The sequence below is a fragment of the Crotalus tigris genome, unplaced genomic scaffold, assembly GCF_016545835.1.
Source record: "Crotalus tigris isolate CLP2741 ecotype Arizona unplaced genomic scaffold, ASM1654583v1 scf7180000019587.205037, whole genome shotgun sequence".
Classification (NCBI taxonomy): domain Eukaryota; kingdom Metazoa; phylum Chordata; class Lepidosauria; order Squamata; family Viperidae; genus Crotalus; species Crotalus tigris.
The window spans coordinates 121,514-147,563 of record NW_024097608.1 but is presented as its reverse complement, the minus strand read 5'-3'; the positions used below and the strand labels follow the sequence as shown (position 1 = coordinate 147,563).

At 38.8% G+C, this 26,050-nt stretch overlaps 1 long non-coding RNA gene across 1 annotated transcript in view; it reads right to left on the bottom strand.

The window, feature by feature from the left end:
• Window positions 1-273: 273 nt before the first annotated feature.
• LOC120317291 overlaps window positions 274-26,050 on the bottom strand; it is a 62,987-nt gene continuing 37,210 nt past the window's right edge. The window contains exons 3-4 of the long non-coding RNA XR_005559204.1: window positions 25,251-25,373; window positions 274-577 (exon numbers count right to left, since the gene is read on the bottom strand). This is a non-coding gene — a long non-coding RNA (uncharacterized LOC120317291). The remainder of the gene's footprint in view (window positions 578-25,250; window positions 25,374-26,050) is intronic.

The window sequence follows — 26,050 nt, the reverse complement described above, 5'->3', positions numbered from 1 at the left end:
AGCCCTGATGATGTCAGCAGTCGCTGACAAAAGCTAGGCGTTTTATTAGTTATTAATTTTTACGGTGATTTTATTGATATTGTATTAAATTTTACTAAAAACTTTTAAATACTCCCTGGTGCTCACGTTTGTTTGCTTGGTTTTAAATATGGATATACCCAGGGATCATATCTTTAGTGTAATTGTATATATATATATATATATATATATATATATATATATATATATATATATATATATATATAATGTGTGTGTGTGTGTGTGTGTGTGCATGCGTGTGTGTGTGTATACATTGAAAATGCTTGTGGCAAAAGCAGAATGGAGTATATTAGTTGCAGATCTGGATACCTCACACTAAAGTCTATAAAGAAAAGACTTCTATTTTCCAGTGGTGGCCTAGAAAGTGTTTGGCATTGTCTCATTACTACTAAAAGGATTGTTGTGAAGTCCACTGATACTTGGAATCCTTCTTCATTTTGATAGTCATTCACATTGGCCCTTTGTATTGGCTTCCAGACAAGTGCTGTCTAATTCCAGGACACGAGCCTGCAGCATCTCCAAGTTTCCTCCACACAACCTGAAAAAGTAAATGGAAAAGGCATGTTAAGTCACTCATTTTAGCAAACAGAGATTAGCTACAGAAGGGTTTATTAGGTAGATAGTATTATCTGGTGTCATAAAAATAAAAACAATAAGTTGTAGAACAAACATCTAGCTTATACTATATTCTTTAGCTGGAATACTACATATTCTTAAAAATTGTTTTAATATTCTAATTATTGAAGACATTTTATTCTATTTTGTGCATATCAATAATAATAATAACAACAACAACAATAACAATAATAATAATGGAAGGGGCCTTGGAGGTCATCTAGTTCAACCCCCTACTCAGACAGGAAACCCTATACCATTTCAGACAAATGGCTGTCCAGTCTCTTCTTAAAAACTTCCAGTGTTGGAGCATTCACAGCTTCTGGAGGCAGGTTCTTCCACTGATTAATTGTTCTAACTGTCAGAAAATTTCTCCTTAGTTCTAGGTTGCTTCTTTCTTTGGTTAGTTTCCATCCATTGCTTCTTGTCCTGCCTTCAGGTGCTTTGGAGAATAGCTTGACTCTCTCTTCTTTGTGGCAGCCCCTGAGATATTGGAACATTGCTATCATGTCACCCCTCATCCTTTTCTTCATTAGACTAGACCAGTGATGGCGAACCTTTTAGAGTCCGAGTGCCCAAACTGCAACCCAAAATCCACTTATGCATCGTTGGGTGCCAGGTGGGTGTGGCCCATTGGGTGGGTGTGGCTGTGGTGGTAACGGCAGACTGGGTGGGACTAAAAAGTTCAATCAATCAATTCCAACTTTGCAAGATCTTTTTTTCCCCGTGAGAAGTTGAAATTGATTGATTGAACTTTTATTTTTGCACACAGCGGTGAAGGCTTAAAGCGAAAAGGTTTCATAAAATCCAGCTGAAGGCCTAGGACTGGGACGATGGTGCGTGTGCCCACAGAGAGGGCTCTGAGTGCCGCCTATGGCACCCGTGCCATAGGTTCGCTACCACTGGACTAGACATACCCCAATTCCAATAACCGTTCTTATATGTTTTAGCCTCCGGTCCCCTAATCATCTTTATTGCTCTTCTCTGTATTCTTTATAGAGTCTCAACATCTTTTTTATATTGTGGTGACCAAAACTGGATGCAGTATTCCAAGTGTGGCCTTGCCAAGGCATTGTAAAGTGGTATTAACACTTCACATGATCTTGTTTCTATCCCTCTGTTAATGCAGCCGAGCACTGTGTTGGCTTTTTTGGCAGCTGCAGCACACTTGAGTGGCTTATGCATATTATCATTTTGTATCATCTAAGATACATTTCATAATAGTTTTCAGTTTAATGAGGAACAGAAAATATTTTTCCAGAAGACAATGCTGGAAGCTAATGCTGATATAACAAGAAAGTGACCTCTATCTGATGAGAAAGGACAGACTGCACAACTGAACATGCAGATTAAAGGGCAGTCAGTTTTCTTGTAAACTTTACACTATCTATGTGAACAGCAACAATTGTATTAAATCCTAAAGCCTTTTTAGTGCTCTGAAAATGATATTGTTATTTTAAGATGAAACATAATTACTATATAAATGTAATTTACATATAAAAGGTTGATTCCGAACTTGTTTTTATGTTCCATTAAATTCATTGTGAACTAATTCAAATTATTAACTTGACCTGCAGTTTTTAATATAAACTAACTGCAACTATTTATATTTTGAATTACCCCACAGATGTTATTATGCCAGAGAAGTTCATTAGCCTATAATATGATCACATTCATAGGGTATGACCAACACACAACTTTATGTATGTATAAATACATTGCACAGACCTCTTAGCTGATAGGATCAATGACAAATGAATATTATTTTGCAACCCAATTTCTAGAGATCTTAGCTTGCACTGAAAAGTGCAAGCGTTCATAGGGTAAAAGTGGACATTGACTCTTCTTCTTTATTGCATCATTAAAACATAGCAAAAATGGCCAGTGTTCTCCTTATACTTTTCACGGAATGCTGCACATGGTTTGATACATAAACACTATGTGAAAGTCACAACTTATCAAGGCCATGATGGGAGGTGGAGGTCAATATCAAAACTAGACTGCCCTTTATTTTTCTTACATCATGCCTTGACTTCTTTAGCTTACTGTTTCTTGCTTCTTGTCTGCATTTGGCAAAATATTGCTTATGCCAAAAGGAAATGATGTGATAGGTATGCAGGCATATAGATAATATACTGTAGCACTGTAAAAGACAGCAGGTTTGTGGACTTGGGGGATCTTTTTCCTTAAAGAGCCATACTGGAAGAAAACCTAAGTTGTTGCATCACCTCTCTGTTCCCTGAGCAATAATTATGTTTGCCTTAAGTAATTACTTTTCAGAAAATAAAATAATATTTTACGGATACATATTTGGGCTGAGGGGACCAGTTTAGTATAGTGGTTAAGCCACTAGGCTAAAAACTGGAAGACCATGAGTTCTTTGGCACAAAACCAATTGGGTGTTTTTGAGTCAGTCACTTTCTGTCAGCCTTAGAAAGAACAAGGCAAGGTCAAAACCACTTCTACTAATCCTTGCCAAGAAAATTGCAGGGACCTGTCCAGGCAGTCACCAGGAGACAATATGACTCAAAGGCGCCCCCCCCCCAAAAAAATTGTGCTGAATTTTTTCGTCTTTGTACCTGTCTCTTGATAAATAAATTGGCATACATTAGTATCAGCATTATTAATAAGTAACTTATCCCTCTCCTAAATAAGAAGCCTCCCAATTCAGTGGCCAGAAAATATGTTGCATTTTGCCTAATTCCAACTACTAAATTGCTTCAGACTGGATTGCCACCTGTATGATGGAAACTGAGAAATTTAGCAAGTGATCCAAAGGGATGTCCCCAGGGTGCAGAAAATAGTCAAGATCATAACCACAATGGTGTAACAATAGCACTTAAGATTTATATACTGCTTCATAGTGCTTTATAACCTTCTCTAAGCAGTTTACAGAGTCAGCATCAACAATCTGGATCCTCATTTTACCAACCTCGGAAGGATGGAAGACCGAGTCAACCTTGAGCTGCTCAGAATTGAACTCCTGAGTTAGGCTGAAGAACTGCATTCTAACCACTGCACTTTGTAATTGAAGCTCTGCCTGTTTTTATATGTATAGCTGACACAATACATACAAAAAAACAGGGAAAGCTTTTATTGCTTTCATGGCCTCCATCTTAACTTTTTTTTAACCACATTCTGAGAGACAGCCCTCCCTAAATCATACTATTGTGTTTTCATGTTTTGATATTCTGGAAGATCAGAAACCAAATCTGCAACTTCAATTTTTTTCCATTTCTTTATATAATGAAAAAGGAAGTATCAAATGATTGGCAAGTCTGCCTTCTCATTCAGAGTCTTTTCAATCATTATACTTTGAATGTGCCTAGTCTAAATAGGAATGTCCTAAAACAAATATACTATCATATATTGATATATTATGACTAACCACTGAGAACTACTAAAAGAGTGAAGACCCCATCTTCAAATCAAAGCACTGGCTATAAATACACATAAGCTACATTGTTTTAGGAATTATATCCAATTCATGTATCTAAATGAATAGAAGTTTTCCCAATAAATTACATTTAATTCTATCCAAAGTTCAAAAGATTGAAGCTATATTAGAAGACAAGAATGCACAAAATTTAAACATATCATTTTCATTTAATACTGATTTTTAGAAACATGAGCTTTTCCTTATAATGAGGAAAACATGTTAGGAAAAGGTACCAGAATTAAATCCAAGAGGTGGAGCATTAATCTTACTGCCAGAGACAATAAATAGTTGCAAAAGTGTTTTAGTTCTGATGTTATAATAAAAGTTCAGTTCAAGCTGTGCTCTGTAGCATACTGGGAAGCTTCAGACAAGTTCCCACTATCTAGGGAGCCTTACAAAAAAGTAGAACACAACAAAATCTATTATTTTATATTTTTTTAAATGAATACATATTTCTTTAGATTTCACCAATTACAATTAAATAATTATAAATGTTAATCTGATTTTCTTATCCCAAATTTATAATAACACTCTTTATAGTAATTTTGAATTTGGAACCGTTTAAACAGAAAAAAATTTAAAGGGTCTTGTTCCAAAATGCTAGAGAATTGGTAAAATGCCAGGCCACTGGAGGACAGCAAATGATAGAATAGAATTGCAGTTGGAAAAAATGGCTTAAGCTGAGTGCAGTACAAAAAAATCCAAATGAAAACATCCCATGCATATGGCTGTCTAACTTCTACTTGAATATGTATAATAAAGAGCTATATCTACATGGAGGGAAACAGGCAGTAGGGTACCTCTGCATGCTTGAACCTGATGCTCTTCAACATCTTCATAAATGGTTTAGATGAGAGGAACACAAGAAATTTGCAGATGACACCAAGCTGGGGGGAATTGCCAACACTTTGGAAGACTCAAGATTCAAAAGGATCTTGATAGACTTGAGCATATTCAACAAGATGCATTTCAGTGGTGAGAAAAGTAAAGTCCAGAACTTAAGCAGGAAAAATGAAATGCATTGTTATAGAATAGAGGGTACTTGGCTCAAAAATAATAACTGTGAGAGAGATCTATATATCCTAGTAGACGTAAGTATGAACCAGTAGTGTTGTAACTGCCAAAAAAGCAAACAAAGTACTAGGCTGCACCAACATAAGAATAGCATCAACGTCACAGGAAGTGATTGTACAACTCTATACTGTACTAATGAGGTCACATTTGGAGTACTGCATCAAATTTTGGTTAACACAAAAAAAGATGTTTGGGCCCTAAAAAGAATGCAAAAAAGACCAACAAAGATGATAAAAGGTCTGGAAACTAAATCATATGATAAACCGCTATGGGAACTAGATATCTTTAATCTAATGAAGAGAAGACTTGGGGAGACATGATAGCAGTATTCCAATACTTGAAAGACTGTCATAGGGAAGAGAGTGTCAATTTATTCTCCATAGCACTTAAAGGCAGGACAAAAAGCAATGGGTACAAGCTTGTCAGCAGGAGATTCAACCTGGAAATAAGGAGGAATTTCCTGATAGTGAGAACAATTAATCAATGGAACAGCTTGCCTCTCAGAGTTGTGTGTGTTCCATTGCTAGAGGTTTTCAAGAAAAGATTGGACAACCATTTGTCCAGAATTGTATAAGGCCTTGGGCTGGGGTTTGGACTAGAAGACTTCCAAAGACTTTCCAGACCTATGATTATATGATCTCTGTGGGCTAAAAGTTTCCTCATAAATTTCTTGCTTTGTGATACCTAATTTATGGGAAACATCTTTTGATGTGGATGGACAAAGACAAAGGCAACTCTAGGCTGCATCAACATAAGTCTTTTTGCCCCTAATTCATGCAAAATAATTACTGCATCCAATTGTGGCTATCTTAAGAGGGATTCAGAGAAACTGGAACAGGTTCAGGAAAACGTAACAATACTGATGGCAGGACTAGAAACTAAGTGCCACAGATCCTTGTTGAAGGAATCTGGCTTGTTTAGATTTCTTGTTAAGTCTTAGAGACTTAATAAAATAACTATCATCAAACTCTGAAAAGATATCATACCATGATCTGTTCTCAGTGGTTCCAGAGTGCAAGACACAGAACAATGATCTTAAAACAAAGAAAGGCACATCCTACTAAATGTTAGGAAAAAACCCTCCTAATAATAAAAACAGTGGATAGTGGAACCAATTACCCAAGTGAGCTCTCTTCACTTGATGTGATCAAGGTAGAGGCTAGACAGCCACCTGTCAAGGAAGTTTTAATTTGGATTCTTGTCCAAGAAACTGGAGTCAGTAATTTACATGGCCTTTCAACTCTATGAAGCAATGATTTGGAATTTGCCTTTTTTTTTAACAGCAGCTGCACATGGGGTGGACATTTCCATTGAACATAACTCCAATAATCCTTTCCTTTTAATTAGTATGGGAGAACCAGAGTTTCTCAGGACAGGAAACAGAGTTAACAATACTATAGTTGTTCACTGCAAAGCCAAAAGGTACAAGCAAAATGTCAATTAAACCATGTGAAGGGTGAGAGAAAGAAGCATCAAAATAAAATTACAATAAATATAAAGAAAAAAATATATTTTTATGTTATCAGAGGCCAACATGAATATTGTACTAGCCTGTTTCCAGCGTGCAACAAAGATTCTTATCTATTCATGCTGTGCTTTAAGTGTCAGAGAACCTATCACGTTGACCAGATCAGAAAAGAAAACTAGAACAATACATCATTGAAATATGCTGTGGTGACACTATCTTATAATCCTGTGCTTTTCCTCCCCTCCCCTGTAATACTCCAGGGAGTATGAGTCTTTTTTTAATATTTTCTCCTTGGATTCAATGCATGCTTCTGCACCTGCTGTGGCTTCTGGATGGCTTCCTCAAGGTCATCTCTATGGCTCTCTACATTAAGCTGTGCATGAATTTAGAGTCTAACCACATCAAACCACACTAGATTGAACATCCAAGAAACTCTGAAGTCTTCCAGTGAGCCTGACAGTCATTGATAATTCATACCTTATTAATGTGTAAGTTTAGATTTCTGTTCTGCCAACATGTATCCTTTTATAGTAGTTTATACTTTATTGAATTTGCCATTTTGAAGCCCTAGCTTAGTAAAGATAGTTTTTTTATTCTATTTACAATACCTTCTTGATGTTACTGCTCTCAATAGTTTAGTATCAGCAGCAGACATGTTCAGCCATAATTTTAGACCATCTATACTGTATGTGTACAAGTTTAAAAGTACTGGATCCAATTCTAGGGGACCATATCACATTTTGTGTGATAATTTCCCATTTATACATGTTCTGATTTCCATTGTTAACCAGCTGTCAGTTTATTAAAAACACTTGTACCCTTATTCCATGGCAGCTGAGTGTAGTGAGGGATTACATCAAGGCTTTGGGATAAAGGTCTAGTACAGTGGTGGCAAACCTATGGCATGGGTGCCAGAGGCGGCACTCAGAGCCCTCTCTGTGGGCACACGTACCGTCACCCCAGTCCTAGGCCTTCAGCTGGGTTTTATAAACCCTTTTCGCTTTAGGCCTCCACCGCCGTGTAAAAAAAAAAAAAGGTTGAATCAGTCAATTTCAATTTCTCACAGGAAAAAAAAAGATCTTACAAAGTTGGAATTGATTGATTGAACTTTTTAGTCCCACCCAATCTGCTGTTACCACCGCAGCCATGCCCAATGGGCCACACTTACCCAATGGGCCACACCCACCTAATGGGCCACACCCACCCGGCACCCGACGATGCATAAGTGGGTTTTGGGTTGCAGTTTGGGCAATTGGTCTCTAAAAGGTTCACCATCACTGGTCTAATAAATGAGATGATTCTTTTTATAAAATGGGAAGGAAATAGCATAGAAACAGCACACCATATACCAATTCTTAATGTCTGGTTTCACATAATATACTAAGTCCTATATCTTGAATAACAAAACACAAATGCTTTGTCAAGCTTTCTCATTGATGGCCCCTCTATAATCTAGAGCAACCTATTCCAAATAGCCAGAACATTATCATTATATTTTTTAAGAACCATGAAAGCATAGGAGTTACCAAGGTTTTATTTCTCATGAACAATAACACATAAGAGTTGTTGTTATTACATATGCTCTAAAAGAAACAAATAAAAATAACATGCTATGCCAAAACAAATATGAACAAATAACCAAATGTTCAGAATTGCTGGTTTAATAAAGAGACCTTGTATTAGATCAGCGGTTCTCAACCTGTGGGTCGGGACCCCATTTGGGGTCGAACGACCATTTCACGGGGGTCGCCAAACAACGCAGTCCACCATTTTTTTCCCCTTTTTCTTAGCTGTGTTACTCCCTTTTATTCTATTGGCTTTTGAAAGCCAATAGAATAGACTCTCTTGAATAGAGTCTAATTCTATTGGCTTTCAAAAGCCAATAGGAATTGTCCAGGCTGTCTCTGCCCTGCTGAGCCCACCAAAAGTTCCATTCTGCAAACGGTGCTGCAAGTTGTCTGCAGCGAAGGCGAGCTGTCTGGAAGTTTCCACCCTTCCCTGCTGAGCAACTACTAAAAATGTAAGTAAGAGGGCCAGAGGTGTGAGGTGGGAGGCCGGCAGGTGCAGGGACGGTTGCTGGCGTGCGTGGGGCCCAGCGGGTGCCTTACCTCCCTTGGGCTGGTCCAGCTGGTAGCCCAGCCAGTGGTCGGCCTGCACTGTCTCTGCCACTTGCCAGCTACGCCTCGGCCAGCGCAGAGGGCGGCACCAAGGATGCGCAGCGCTCCCGGGCAGGGAAAGTCCTTGACTTATGACCAGTTGGGTAGTCCTCAACTTACAACCGGTTGGAGGTCACGGCATTAAAAAGGTTGAGAACCACTGTATTAGATAATGTCTGTCTTATTCCAATTTACTATCCTGACTCCATTTTAATCTTATCAAGCATGTTATGAATGTTGAAATGAGGGAAGGTGGCAGGATTATCCTATCTTTTCAAAGAGTATACCTAATAGAGCTTTGAACTCTTGGATGTTATAGGAACAATTGTATTTTGACTTATTCTAAATAACTCTATTATATTGCTATTGTCAAATGCTGGCTATATAGTCTTACCACCAAAAGGATATATTAGCATTTTCCATTACTAATAAAAAGCAAGTGTTGCCTTAATGCTAAAATTTGCATTTTTTTCTTTTAAAAAATTTTTAATCAAATTTTGAAAGTGCAGGAAAATGCAAAACAAAAACAAAAAAGCCTACTGACCTTAGTAAAAAAAAAAAAACAGGGCTGGGATGCAGAGTTGTAAGAGAAATGTGCTTCAGCATACTTCATTTTGTCTTCTGTTTTTGAAGCTCAAAATTGTATTCTGGGAAATCTTATGAATTTTTTAAAATGCTGACAATGTACTTTGAAAGTATTTCAGTATGAAAATGCAACCAATTACTTTTTAATATTGTTTTGTACATTTACTGACTTTACAGGAATGTGGATATTGCAATGCTTAGGTCAGCATTATATGCTGTATATTTTTGTTCCATATAGAAGGTTGTCCAGAATCTAAGCAATCTGCTTTATAGCTCCATTTAGATGTTTATGAAGGACAATACAGTGAGACTTTTTTTCTTCTTCTGTAAATGTGGATATCTATCCAGTCTCATTCTCACAAATAGAAGGCTATGTCATAACTTTAAAATATATTTATGTAAAAAAATGAAAGCTCTAAAAGATTATATGGGGGGACAATTTATAAATGCATCTTCAGATCTTTTATTTCTCTGCCAGACAAGAGAATAAATGTTTCTGGAGGATTACCTCCATCTCTTCAGACTACTGGAGGAACTAGGCATGTAAAGTGAATGCAAAATTGAGTTCAAGGTTCAATGTGCTGCTTTTTGAAAAATAGTCTGAGTAGGTTTTGATCAAATCAATGATCTCCCATTTTTGTTTGAAACAAGACCTATACATTCCTTTCCAGGACTTGCTTGCTAGTTTCCCTATAATGTTTGTTGTACTTTTGGTTCTAAACCTGTTCCATTTTGTGTGAAAACAGGATTGGACACAATTCTTGAGGTAGAATATGACCAATGTAGAATAATGAGGAGATATTATTTCCCAAGATTGTGACATGAATGTAAAAAAGCATGTCTTCAACTACTATCTGAAGAAGATGAGGCAGGACTGTTCAGAGTTGTTCCAGAACAAAGGACAAGAAAAAAATGGGTTTAAAATACAGGAGGAGATGTCTCTCCATCGAGGCATTGAAACATAAATTGGAAGCTCAGCTGTTGGGGATGCTATAATAGTGGATTTCTGCAGTTGGAATGGATTATCCTGAAGATGATGTTACATTCTATGAATGAATCCACCAGTTTTGTTGTTTAGAAACAATTATTTTATTGATGCAGCTGAATTTTTTGTAACATTACCAAAGGATGTTGCTGAATCATTTTCAGCTTGCAGTCAATTGCTTTTTTTTAGCCCATTTCTCTACCCTATCAACTTCTTGAGTTCCATTTCTGAATTCTACTATATCAGCTATCCCCAAATTTGATTGGTATTCCCTTCACTCCTGCTTATTGTTATTATTATTAGTTATTAAATTTATTAAATTTAAAACATTAAAAATGTTTAATAGAGGCCCAAACTGTAATCATGGCATCCCACATACTTCAATTTAGTTTCATGAGGAATGAACAATGAATATTCTTTAATAATTCACATCAATTGAATTGTGATGCCACCTAATCCACACTTTTAGCTTTTTAATCAGAATAGTATGAGATGGTTTGTCAAATACTTTGTTGAAATTAGAATATAAGATGTCTCAAAATTCCCATAATTTACAAAGAAAACTTCCAATTAATACATGAAATAAGGTTAGTATGCAAGTCTGGTTCCTGACTAATCCATGATGATTTCCGTTAATAATTATTAGATCTGTACAAAGCAATGTAGATTCACTGTGATGAAATGACCGCCACCATGAAGCAAACGTGATTCACTTAATCAAAGTAAAAAGGCACCAATTTACCTAAACGAAGTAAATCATAAACCACTTCGGACCATCACCTCAGGATAAGACTTCCCTCAGCCTTTTCAACCTGTATTCACTGAAGTGCTTCCAGATATGACAGTTTCAGAATTGCCCATAGCAATTTTGGCAAAATACCCAGAAAAGCCTCAGGCTGGTTGCCTTTGAAGTAAGTAATCCTGCAGCTTTCATTGAAGCTATTCTGGAAATGTTTCAGCCAATGCTCTGGCAGAAGGTTCCTGAAGAAGGCACTTAATAGTCTTCCCCCATGGCTCAAACTCAGAGAGAGACTTTAAGAAAATCCTTGAAATGTAGGAAGATGAAGCCTCACAAGATCATAAACATTTAACATTATTATACGATTTTAGTGATATATCATTATTATTACTATTATTATTATTATTATTTCATAATAATAATCAAGTGCCTAGAAATAACAGGAGTCAGTAGAAACATCAGAAAATTTGTGCAAAGATCGATGGCACAATGGAAGACACAGTTGCAGATCAATGGTGAGAAGCTGGGAGAGGTTAATATCAAGAGAGGAATATTTCAAGGAGATTCATTATCACCATTACTATTTGTTATTGCACTGTTTCCTCTGTCAACAATACTGAATAACTCAGGACATGGCTATCAAACATCAAAAACATCTACCAGACTATCCCACCTCCTTTACATGGATGATCTGAAGCTGTATAGAAAAACATCATCTGAAATAGAATCGCTGCTCAACACTGTCCGTATATATAGCCAAGATATTGATATGGAGTTTGCTTGGACAAATGTGCCACACTTACTGTCAAACAAGGAAAAGTAGTGAAAACTGAAGGAATCAAGATGCCCCACAAAAATAACATTAAGAGTCTGGATGAGGAAGATTACTACAAATAGGTATCCTTCAAGCTGACAACATCAAGCACACTGAAGTCAAGAAAAAGATTAGAGGTGAATACATCAAGAGAGTAAAGAAGATCTTAAAGTCCAAACTCAATGGAGGAAATACCAGAAAGGCAATCAACACCTGGGCAATTCCAGTCATTAGGTACACAGCTGAATAGTGGACTGGACTCAAGCAGAACTAAAAGCAATGGATAGGAAGACCAGAAAAATAATGACAATGAATCATGCCCTTCATCCACACAGTGACATTGACAGACTTTATCTACCAAGGCAAATAGGTGGACATGGAATGCTACAAGTACATCAGATGGTTGAAGAAGAAAATATGGCTTTGGAAGAATATCTGAAGAACAATGATAAAGACGCACTGAAATTAGTATATCAGGAAGGCTTACTGACTACTGGAGAGACCAAACTGGCCTACGAGAAAGACCAAATGAAGAACAGAATAGAGGCATGGGAAGACAAAGCACTATATGGCCAATACATTAAAAAAAATAGCTGGGAAAGCAGATAATAACAAGACCTGGCAATGGCTAAGAGCAGGAAAATTGAAGAAAGAGACCGAGGGACTAATTCTGGCTGCACAAGACCAAGCCTTAAGGACAAATGCATATAAAGTCAAAATTGAGAAGACAGCAACAGACAGTAAGTGCCGCCTATGCAAAGAAGCTGAAGAAACAGTGGACCACCTGTAAGCTGTTGCAAGAAGATTGCACAGACTGACTACAAGCAGCGGCATGACAAAGTAGCAACAATGGTGCATTGGAAGATCTGCAAAAAGTATCATTTGCCTGTAAGCAAAAACTGGTGAGATCATAAAATAGAGAAAGTCATAGAAAATGATAAAATTAAACTGCTCTGGGACTTCAGAATTCAAACAGACAAGCACCTGCAACATAACACCCCATACTTAACAATTGTCGATAAGAAAGACAAAAAAGTCTGGATAGTGGACGTGGCAGTGCCTGGAGATAGCAGAATAGAAGAGAAAGAACTGGAGAAGATAACAAAATACAAAGACCTACAAATATAAATAGAAAGACTGTGGCAAAAGCAAGCAAGGGTAGTACCAATAGTCATAGGCTCCTTGGGTGCAATTCCAAAACAACTGGAGCACCACTTGAACACCATTGGCATTGACAAATTCGCTATTAGTCAATTGCAAAAGGCAGCCTTACTAGGAACTGCTTCCATCCTGCGATGATATCTGTAATACCATCAAACATCACATCTGCCTATCCCAGGTCCTGGGTAAGGACTCGATAGGTAGACAAAATGCCAAATCCAGTCTGAACATCTGGCTGACTGTGCAATGATCCATAATAATAAAAAATCTCGGAGGTGTTCTAGTCCAACCCCCTGCTCAGACAGGAAACCCTATACCAGCGGTTCTCAACCTGTGGGTCGCGACCCTTTCACAGGGGTCGCCTAAGACCATCAGAAAACACATATTTCTAATGGTCTTAGGCAGGGCTTGTCAACTGCCTTCTCTTCCCCCCCCCTCTGCTCCACCTCACTTGTTTGTGGAAAATATGCTGCTTGGTGGCAGTCTGCAAGAACTCTACCAAATGTGCCCTGCAGGGGGCGCATGAAGGGCGCAGGCGCAGAGGAAGGCCCTCCCTCCCCAGAGACTCATTGTGCAGCAACCGGATTGACTTCTTGTGCACGCAGGTCAGCGAAGGGGAGGCTGCCGCAGAACCCAACTCCTTCACCCGTCAGCTGGAGACCCCTGAACTTGCGCTTGTCAGCCAGGAGGTCTGGTGTCGGCCGCCAGTCTCCTTTGCCACCCCGCCCATCCTCGCCTCCTCTGCCCGTTCATGTTGAGCCCGCTGGGACTTGACAGGGAGAAAGGGAGGGAAGGAGGAAGGGACTCCTCCTCCTTTCCTAAGCTTCAAAGCACGATCGGCTTCCCAAGGGGGCAACAATACTCATGAAAGCGGGGGGGGGAGAAGCAAACGGGGCGAGAAAGCTTGCAGCGGGCTCGAAGGAGCACCTGTCAGCGTTCGTGATGAGAAATTCCCCACAAACACAGGGAAGGGGTGGAGAAAAGGAGCCCCCTTTGGGAGGAAACCGCCACCTTCTTCTCCTTGGCTTTGCACTCTTCTGTTCCTCGGCAGCTGGGCTGCCAAACCTCTGTTGGATGGAACTTCCTTTCCTTCCCTCCCTCTTGGTCTCTTCCTCCTTCCCTCCCTCTCCCATTGTCCCTTCCTTCCTTCCTTCCTTCCGCCTCCCTCTTTGTCCCTCCTTCCTTCCCTCTTTCCCCTTGTCCCTTCTGTCCTTCCTTCCTTCCCTCTTGTCCAGGATTGGGGTGAGCCTCTACAGCTGATCTGCGCTTCTGTAGCTGTAGCTGCTCTCCTTGGCTCCTGCCCAGCAAACTTGCTCGAGCTTTGCTAGAAAACATGCCGCTTGCTAATTTAGCAGAAGTGTGAATCAGCTGTAGCCTGGCGCTGATCTGGGAGCTTCTGCAAACTTAGTAAGCAGCATGTCTTTCGACAAAGCTGAGCAAGTGAGCTGGGTGGAGGTTTCCTCTGTCTCTGCCTTTGCACAGGCAGAGACAGAGGAGACCTCCACCCAGCTCACTTGCTCAGCTTTGCCGAAAGACATGCTGCTTGCTAAGTTAACAGAAGCTCCCAGCAGCCTATCCCCCTCCTCTTGTCCCTTCCTGGGCATGGAGGGGGGGGGAGGAAGGAAGGGACGAAGAGGGAGGGAAGTAAGGAACAATGAGAGAGGGAAGGAAGGAAGGAACAATGGAAGGGAGGGAGGGAGGGAAGGAAGGAAGGAAGGGAGGGAGGGAGGGACAAGGGGAGGGAGGTAGGGAAGAGACTAAGAGGAAGGGGAAGGAAAGGAAGAAGGAAGGAAGGGACAATGGGAGAGAGGTAGGGAAGGAGGAAGAGACTAAGGGAGGTGAAGGAAAGGAAGAAAAGAAGGAAGAAAGGGACAAGGGGAGGGAAGGAAGGCAGGCACCTATCCCAGTCCCATCCCAGAGACGCACAGATTCCCTCCCACAGGCACTCTGCAACCTGAGTGATCAGCTGGCCATGCCCCCTGGCCATTGATCACGTGACCCTGGGACACTGTGAATGTCATATGTATGAATCAGTTGTCAAGCATCCCAATATAAATCACATGACCCTGGGGATGCTGCAACAATCATAAGTGTGAAAAATGATCATAATTCGCTTTTTCAGTGCTGTTGTAACTTCTAACAGTCACTAAGCGAATTGTTGTAAGTCGAGGACTACCTATACTTTCCCATTTTTTCCTTTTTGGGGGGGGTCAAGTTTTTGATATCCCCCAGCCAGCTGGATGGGGGGTTGGGGGTCACCACAACATGAGGAACTGTATTAAAGGGTCGCGGCATTAGGAAGGTTGAGAACCACTGCCCTATACCATTTCAGACAAATGGTTGTCCAGTCTCTTCTTAAAAACTTCCAGGGTTGGAACATTCACAACTTCTAGAAGCAAGTTGTTCCACTAATTAATTGTTCTAACTGTCAGGAAATTTCTCCTTAGTTCTAGGTTGCTCCTCTCTTTGATTAGCTTCCATCCATTGCTTCTTGTCTTGCCTACAGGTGCTTTGGAGAATAGCTTGACTTCTTTTTTTTGTAATGTTTTTTATTAATTTTCTAATATTAAAATTATATCTTTGAAAAACAATGTGGCAACTGAGTTACAATAAATCAATTAAGTACAGATATTACTAATACAAATCTCCAACTATTTCAGCCAATAGTTACTCTCTTTTTCCCTTAATACGTACTGTCTTTTATTAGTATACTTATTTTATAAATCAGATACAAAATAACTTTCTTACATTTATCAATAACTCTTAGTTTATGTATGTCTTGTTTTAACATTCCAACTTTTAGACCATCAATAACCTAATAAATTTTCCCAATTTTAATTTCCATTAATATTTAAGTTTATCTTGACCCCTTCTTCTTTGTGGCCACCCCTTGAGACACTGCTATCATGTCACCCCTCGTCCTTTTCTTCATTAAACTAGACAACAACCGTTCCTTGTATATTTTAGCCTCCAGTCCCCTAATCATCTTTGTTGCTCTTCTCTGTACTCTTTCTAGAGTCTCAACATCTTTTTTACATCGTGGTGACCAAAACTTGTTGCAGTATTCCAAGTGTGGCCTTACCAAGGCATTGTAAAGTGTTATTAACACTTCACATGATTTTGATTCTATCCCTCTGTTAATGCAGTCTAGCACTGTGTTGACTTTTTTGGCAGCTGCAACACACTTTTGGTTCATATTTAAGTGATTGTCCACTAGGACTCCAAGATTGCTCTCATAGTTACTACTATTAAGCAAGGTACCACCTATACTGAACCTGTGCATTTGGTTTTTCTTGCCTAAATGTAGAACCTTACTTTTTCACCATTGATTTTCATTTTGTTAGATAGCGCCCAGTGTTCAAGTCTGTCCAGATCCTCCTGTATCGTAAGCCTGTCTTCTGGAGTTTTGGCCATTCCTGCCAGCTTGCTGCCATTTGCAAATTTGATGAGTTCTTCATCTAAATCATTGGTGAAGATGTTAAGAGTACTGGGCCAAGAACATATTTTACAGTATATGTGGCCCAAGACAATTCTTCTACACTAAGTGAGACTCAAGCAAGCCAAAAGTTGGACATCCACGCCTGAAATACTGGTTGCTGGGAAAACAATGGAAGGGGTCCATAACTCTCCACCACAGCATGTGAATCTAATTGGCTAGATTCATCTATGGCTTGATCCATCAGGACTCTTATATTCTTATGCAGGCCATTGCATAACTGAACTTGTTCCATCAGGACTGAACTACAGAAAACATACTTTAGGTGATGGAAAATCACAAAATAAGTAACTAGAGATGAATAAATGAAGACCAACCATGAAGCAGGAATGAAACAACATTTTTTTTACTTAAATTATTTTTTTACACACAAAATGCCTTTACTACTAGAATTTGTTGAACAAATCTAATAATGAACATGTATTTGGAAATTTTCTACATTTGTGATCTATCCTATTATATATAGAAGAAGAAGCTGAGCTGGAAGGCAGAGTTAAATATGTCATCAGTTTGGAGTAATTGCATTGTCACAAAATAACTAAGTCCCATCCCTTCTCCACTCCCCATGAATTTTTACCCTTATTTAGTGCCAATTTATCTTTGACCTTTAGTTGACTAGATTCTTGAATTACAGGTAGCAATAATAAACTTTTCTATGCTTTGCCTGAAAACATTTTGTTACCAAACTATCACAAGTACAACTGTCACAAACATTGATGATGTTATCTAGTTGGTAATGTGTGTTCCCTAGTTGGCTAATGAAACACGTGCAAGCAAACAACCAAGTCCGAGAGCACCAAGAACTCCACAGATAGCTAATTCAGCATTGTGCAATGTGGTTTATGCATTTATGCATAGTTTTTCTCCAAGCATCTTTCCAAAGTAATAATAATAATAAACTTAGAAGAGACCTTGGAGGTCATCTAGTCCAACCCCTTGCTCAGGCAGGAAACCCTACACCATTTCAGACAAATGGCTGTCCAGTCTCTTCTTAAAAACGTGCAGTGTTGGATCATTCACCGCTTCTGGAAGCAGGTTGTTCCACTGGTTCTGTCAGGAAGTTTCTTCTTAGTTCTAGATTGCTTCTCTCCTTGATTAGTTTCTATCTGTTGCTTCTTTTTCTGCCTTCAGGAGCTTTGGAGAATAGCTTGACTCCCTCTTCTTTGTGGCAAACCCTGAGATATTGGAATATTGCTATCATGTCACCCCTCGTCCTTCTCTTCATTAAACTAGACATAACCAATTCCAGCAACCATTCCTTATTTGTTTTAGCCTCCAGTCATCTAATCATCTTTCTCTGTACTCTTTCTAGAGTCTCAACATCGTGGTGACCAAAACTGGATGCAGTATTCCAAGTGTGGCCTTACCAAGGCATTGTAAAGTGGTATTAATACTTCACATGATCTTGATTCTATCCCTCTGTTAATGCAGCCTAGCACTGTGTTGGCTTTTTTGGCAGCTGCAGCACACTGCTGGCTCATATTTAAGTGATTGTCCACTAGGACTCCAAGATCCCTCTCACGCTTACTACTATTGAGCAAGGTACCACCTATACCAGTGGTGGCAAACCTATGGCACAGGTGCCAGAGGCGGCACTCAGAGCCCTTTTTGCAGGCACACGCGCCATCGCCCCAACCCTAGGCCTTCAGGTAGGTTTTATAAAACCTTTTCGCTTTAGGCTTCCACCACTGTGTACAAAAAAAACAGGTTCAATCAGTCAATTTCAACTTCTTGCAGAAAAAAAAAATCTTGCAAAGTTAGAATTGATTGATTGAACTTTTTAGTCCCACCCAGTCTGCCGTTACCACCGCAGCCACGCCCACCCAATGGGCCAACCCACCCAGCACCCAATGATGCATAAGTGGGTTTTGGGGTGCAGTTTGGGCACTCGGTCTCTAAAAGGTTCGCCATCACTGACCTATACTATACCTGTACATTTGTTTTTTCTTGCCTAAATGTAGAATCTTACTTTTTTCACCATTGAATTTCATTTTGTTAGATAGCGCCCAGTGTTCAAGTCTGTCCAGATCCTCCTGTATCTTAAGCCTGTCTTCTGGAGTGTTGGCTATTCCTCCCAGCTTGGTGTTGTCCGCAAATTTGATGAGTTCCCCATCTATCCCTTCATCCAAATTGTTGATGAAGATGTTGAAGAGCACTGGGCCCAGAACAGAGCACCTCACTATACATTCCCCTCCATGTAGATGCAGTTCCATTGAGGACCACACACTGAGTACGGCCAGTCAACCAGCTACAAATCCATCTGGTGGTGATGTTGTCTAACCCACATTTTTCTATCTTATCAAGTAATAGGTTGTGATCTACTTTGTCAAATGCTTACTGAAGTCCAAGTAAATTATATCCACACCATTCCTCTGGTCCACTAATTTTATCACTTGGTCAAAGAAAGCAATAAGATTTGTCTGGCATGATCTGTTTTTGACAAACCCATATTGGCTTTTAGTAATGACTTTGTTTGCCTCTAGGTGTTCACTGATTACATTGTTTAATTGGCTTTTCCAGAATCTTCCCAACTATTGAGGTCAGGCTGATAGGTCTGTAATTTCCTGGATCCATTTTTCCCCTTTTTGAAGATGGGAACTATATCAGCTCTCTTCCAGTTCTCTGGTAGTTCCCCAGTGCTCCAGGATCTTTGAAAAATATAATTCATTGGTTCTGAGATCACATCTGCCAGTTCCTTGAGAACCTTGGAGTGTAATCCATCTGATCCTGGTGATTTGAACTACGCTAGACAGTTGCTCACTTACCACTTACCACTTTCTTGCCTATCTTAACTTGTGTTTCTAATCTGTTCTTTATGGTACTATTTTTGATATGATAATTCATTTACCTGAATTTCTAGTTCATCCTGTTTACTGTTCATACTCTGTGCATTGGTATATAGACATTTAAGTCCTTTATGACTGACTGTTTACTTTCTATATAACATATATTTTCTTATCACCTGTTAGGTTAGTGCACTTTGTGTGGCACTTGTTATTAAAAGCTTGATTTTGCTTGACAGCTTGTCCACATACACATCTATGTTACATGCAGTGATAACCCTATAATTTTAGATTGCCGGGGACAGGGATGTTCTGTATGAATTAATTCACTGTCCCCATTGTTTAGTTTAAATATTCCACCAGAAAATCTGTGAATTTATTGCCCAGTAACTCAGTCCCTTTCTTGGATGGATGCAAACCATCTCTTTTGTACATTTTTTCATTGGACCAGCTACAGACAACATGACTAATATAACCAAAGCCTTCCCCTTTACACCACTCCTTTAGCCACATATTGAATTCTGCTATACTGTATGCTGGCCTTTTCTATTTTGCTCCTTATACACTGGTAAAAACCTCTGAAAAAGTAAGCCTACAGCTATCCTGCTAAATTCCTGCCCTAAGCTCTGGAAATCAATCTGCACAGAGAGTACATCTTTTTGGGACAGATCGTTAGTGCCAAGATGTACAATAGCATCCACATCACAGTCCTTGCTGGGATTCTTGACTATTTTAAAAATACACTTCTTGTCCCTACTGGCAGTAGCACCTGGAAGACACCTGACCTCTTTTGAAACCAGAAGGTGGCTTCTCTTTTTGGATGCCTTGCTCTTCTTGCATGACTGATGTGTAATACCCAATTCACACTTCTCCCTGTCAAAAACAAGTTTTTCATCTCGGACCATGATCCCCTGCTTATTTAAGTTATCATCACAACTACCTTGACCTGTCTCCTTAATATCAGCAAAGGCATTGTATCTGTTATGAAGGACACAGCAAAAGCTTTGTGTTTATGGTTCATAGCTCTTGCCCTGCCAGATCCCACGGTTGTCCACACTGCCCTTCTCCTGCAGGATCTATGTGGTAGAGGGGGCTGATAGCGTGGAGGCTCAATAGAGTAGAAGGCTGACTGGATACCTAATTTCTGCCTGAACAGCACAGATTACAGACCCTAGATAAATAATCTGTCCTTACAGATAGGACAGTTTCCAAGTTTGAAAAGAGTACTGTGAAAGACAGCTGCAAAACAAGTGTTGCATTGAACTAAGCCAGACATTCTGAGATGAAAGGAATCTCAGACACACTTGCCCTGAATGTTCTGCTGCTGTTTTTGATTTTTAGTTATATGATTTTACTTTCCTCTCCACCTTCCTCCTTCTTAACTCACAGATTGTAGCTCTTCCTAGCAACCTCTGGGCAGTTTAAATGCAATGGGGGTCCAATCAGCAGGGGCTCAGCTACTTTCCTCCTGCACCCTCCTCCTTCTTAACTCACAGATTGTAGCTCTTCCCAGCAACCTCTGGGCAGTTTAAATGCAATGGAGGCCCAATCAGCAGGGGCTCAGCTACTTTCCTCCACTAACTACAAAACACAATATAAAATGACTGTAGGAATACCTTTTCAATAAATGAATGAATGAATGAATGAATGAATAAGCAAGTAAATAAATAAATTTTTAATATAGGGAATCATGTTAACTAAAATAATAATTATAATAATAATAAAATTAATAAATAAATAAATAAATAAAGACAGATAGAAGCTAATGAAACTGTGAACGTTGAAGTAATCTTTCCCAATCTTAAAGTATAATAGATCTTATAATAATACAGCAAAATGATTTGGAGCAGATTAAGGACAGATAAAAAGTATTTGTTCACATAAAATGTATTTTAGATCTTTTTAATAATCTTTTATAATTAGTTTTATTACGTGCTTTTATCCAGCATTAGACTATATTCAATGTATTTTTATTGTCAGGTCAGTATGATTCAGTTTTTCTGAAGGTAGCTATGTTTTGTTATACTGTCTGTAAAACTAGGCAGACCTTGGTCACCCATTGATTACATCATTAATTGTAATATATTGCTATGTCTTCCTGTGTTGATTCTGTTTAGTTTTGTTTTATTTGAATGTTTAATTTATGTGTTGGCCTTTGACTATAATAATAAAAATCTAATTGAATAAAATGTATTATCAATTTGTCAATCAGAATAGACCTGAAAGGAACCTTGGAGGTCTTCTACTCTAACCCCTTGTTCAAGCAGGAGACCCTATACCAGTGGTGGCAAACCTATGGCACAGTTACCAGAGGCGGCACTCAGAGCCCTCTCTGTGGGCATGCGCGCCGTTGCCCCAGTCCTAGGCCTTCAGCTGGGTTTTATAAAATCTTTTCACTTTAGACCTCCGCCATCGTGTACAAAAAAAATAAAAGGTTCAATCAATCAGTCAATTTCAACTTCTCGCAGGAAAAAAAAAAGATCTTGCAAAGCTGGAATTGATTGATTGAACTTTTTAGTCCCATCCAGTCTGCCGTTACCACCGTAGCCACGCCTACCCAATGGGCCACACCCACTCAATGGGCCACCCAATGATGCATAAGTGGGGTTTGGGTTGCAGTTTGGGCACTCAGTCTGTAAAAGGTTCACCATCACTGCCCTATACCATTTCAGATAGATGGTTGTCTAATCTTTTCTTAAAAACCTCCAGTGATGAAGTGCCTACAAGTTTCGAAGGCAAGCTGTTCCACTGATTAATTTTTCTCACCATTAGGAAGTTTGTCCTTAATTCCAGGTTGCTTCTCTCCTTGATTAGTTTCCATCTATGGTGTTTTGTCTTCCCTTCTGGTGTTTGGAAAATAAGTTGACCCTCTCTTCTTTGTGGCAGCCCCTCAAATATTGTTATAATGTCACCCCTAGTCCTGCTTTTCTCTAGACTGGCCATACCCAATTCCTGCAATCGTTCTTCAAATGTTTTTGTCTCCATGCCCTTCTTTGCACTTTTTCCAAAGTCTCAACATCTTTTTTGTAATGTGGTGACCAAAACTGGATGCAATATTCCAGGTGTGATCTTATTAAGGATATATAAAGCGGTATAAATACTTCACGTGATTTTGATTCTCTGCCTCTGTTTATACAACAAAGGACTGTATTAGTGTTTTTGGCTGCTGGCTCATATTTAAGTGATCATCTAGTAGAACTCCGCTTACAGTTATGCTTTTTGAGCCAGGTTTTACCTAATCTATACTTGTACCTTTGGTTTTTCCTGCCTAGGTGTAAAATCTTGCTTTTCTCTACATTAAATATCATTTTGTTGGATAAGGCACATTTTTCAAGTCTGTCAAGATCTTTTTGGATCCTAGCTTGTCTTCTATTCGTGCCAGCTTAGTGTCATCTGCAAATTTGCAAAGTTCCCCTTCTATTCCCTTATCTAAGTCATTTATGAAGATATTGAAGAATACTGAAGACTACTAGGCCTAAGACGGAATATTAAGGACTGCTTGTTGAGTATGGTTTTTCAGCCAGTTACAAATCCATCTGGTGGTGATGCTTCTATCACACATTTTTCTAGTTTACCAAGAAGTAGGTTATGATCTACTTTGTCAAATGCCTTGCTGAAGTCTAAGTATATTATACTAAGTATATTCACTGGTCTACTAATTTAGTCACTTTGTCAAAGAATGAAATATGATTGGTTTGGCATGATCTATTTTTAGCAAACCTGTGCTGGCTACTAGTTATAACTTTGTTTCCAGATGTTCACAGATCTGGTTTTTTTAATACTATACTATACTATACTATACTATACTATACTATGCTATGCTATGCTACGCTACGCTACGCTACGCTACGCTACGCTACGCTACGCTACGCTACGCTACGCTACTCTACTCTACTCTACTCTACTCTACTCTATACTATGCCAGTATCTTCCCAGGTATTGATGTTCTGCTGATTGGTCTATATTTCCTGGGTCTTTTTTCCTCCTTTTTTTTGAAGATGGGCACCATATCAGCTCTTTTCCAATCTTCTGGTAGTTCCCTGGTACCCCAGGATTTTTTAAAGATATGGTATAATAGTTCTGAGATAACGTCTGCCAGCTCTATCAGAACTCTGGGATGTAATCCATCAGGTCCTGGTGATTTATATTCATCAAGGCCAGACAGGTGTTATCCTACCATTTTCTTGCTTATTGTAATTTTTTATTTCTAATCTGTCTTTTACAATTATGTTTTTGGTAGGCTGAGCTATAGTTTCTTTTTGCATGAAGATTGATGCAAAGAATGAGTTAAGCAGCTCTTCTTTCTCTCTACTACCTGTTACTTCCTTGCCATTTTCTCTGTTTAGTGGACCAACTGCTTCCTTGACTTTTTTGTTGTTGTTTATATGTTAAAAGAAACTTTTTTATTATCTTTGACTTTTGTTGCAAGTCTGTGTTCATTCTGAGTCTTTCCTTTCCTGACTTCTATCTTTCCAGATTCAGGCTATTCTGCCTTAGTTATGTGTCCTTCTTTTCATTTTTTGTACTTATCCTTTTTGTCTTTCAGTTTATCAGAGAGATCTTTGTGCAACCATGCTGGTTTCTTCTTGGATTTCTTGTTTATCTTTTTCAGTGGTATTGTGTTGGACTGGGCTTTTATGATCATATTTTTCAGTGTTTCTCAAGCTTCTTGATTTGCTTTTCCCTTTAGGATTTTTATCCATGGAATTTATCTTAGGCTCTCTCTGAGTTTGTTAAAATCAGCTCTTTTAAAGTTCAAGGCACTGGTTGGATTATATTCTATTGCTTATATTTGCATTATATTGAATTCCAATATGATGTGGTCACTCTCACCCAAGGTTCTGGCCAAGGCTTAAGTTTCCTAAAGTATGTTCTGACTTTAAGTTTTCTTTGAAAATACTTTAAAAACACTATGGTAGACATGTTTACCAGTAGGCTATTAGCATGATAACTGAGACTTGCATGTCCAGAAGCAGTTTCAATTCTACACAACATCCTTCTGATTTTCACATCATCTTTAATTACTTCTTCATGCCATTGTATATTCCATCTGTTTCATTCTCATTCTGTATTATTCACAAATATGCTGTGAAATGTAAAATGGAGGCAGGATCATGGCACACAGTTTTTCTAATAGAATATCCAAAATCTAAGGCAATACACTAGAAAGTTACTTCCATTTGATGAAAAAACAAGCTATTGCTCCAAGGTGGCTAGAGGCCAGATGTTTTGTAGATTACAATGTGCCACCACTTCTTTGCACTCTATGTCTTCCAATGGCCAGGAGTGTATCCTGCAGTAATGTGGTAAGATTCAATATTTTAATTTCAACTTATGAGAATATACAACAAGGGATTTTTCTCCTTCATGACATCCTGTTTATAAGCTTTCCTGAAAGATGGTTGCCCATTCTGTGTTGGAAATAGAATGTTAGACTAGATCATCTTGTATAGACTAGATCATCTTTGATGGTTTCAGTTACCAGATTTTGGAACTTATAGTTCAACATAACTGGAAAGCAGTCTGAAGCAGGCTGGACTAGACAGACAAGGTGATATGATTTTCCATGTTTTTCCTCTATAAATGTGATTTTCAGAATGTGAGGAAAAAAAGCCCTATCCATATGATGTTGGATGAAAAGACAAGGCCCTTTGTAGCTCACTAATGCAAACCTTTCAAACTTGGAAGACAGAACACACTAGTTCACAACCCAAATCAAGACAGATAATAAATAATGATTTGTGAATAACATGTAAGAGATGAGAACTAGCATTTAGGGTTTATTATGTTTTCCTATGAAATATGCTGATGCTTTGAAAACAATGGATTATGAATGGTTACAGAACATACAAGTTGGAGATTTGGCATATGTGCCAAGCACAGCAAGGCATGTTACCTTGAGGGCATTAACCATCGCTTCAGGCTGCTGAGAAGATAAGGAGGCCTGTTCATTGAAGCTAGCTGGATGGCTCGGAGAACAGACATTCCCATCTGCCTCTGATGGCATCCTAATGGGATCCTTAGTAAAAAAAAATCAAAAGCTATTTAATAGTAAAAAGTAGGCCAAGCTAATCAAATAAAACAATTCACATACCCACCCTTCCTCTTTATTTTAATTCCCATTGGGCAAATACAAAATCTCTCTCTCTCTCTCTCTCTCTCTCTCTCTCTCTCTCTCTCTCTCTCTCTATATATATATATATATATATATATATATATATATATATATATATATATATATATATATATATATTCTGAGGTTTTCACGGGTATTTGTATGTAGGTCTTTGGTCATTCGGGTTTTCTCCCACATCAAATTGGAAGTGTCTTGGCGACGTTTCGACAAAGACTCATTCGTCATCTTCAGGCTGGTGTTTTCGGCTTCGTGCTTCTAGAAGCACGAAGCCGAAAACACCAGCCTGAAGATGACGAATGAGACTTTGTCGAAATGTCAGCAAGACACTTCCAATTTGACGTGGGAGAAAACCCGAATGACCAAACACCCCCCCCCACACACACACACACACATATATATATATATATATATATATATATACACACACACACACACACAATTCTAAAACGTGTATCATAGGCCTTCATAAATATGGTAATTGTGTGAAGTTTCTACATATTTCTGTCATATCACGATAGTGTCAGCCCTATCAGATAGACCAGCTTAAGAAACAGATGTGT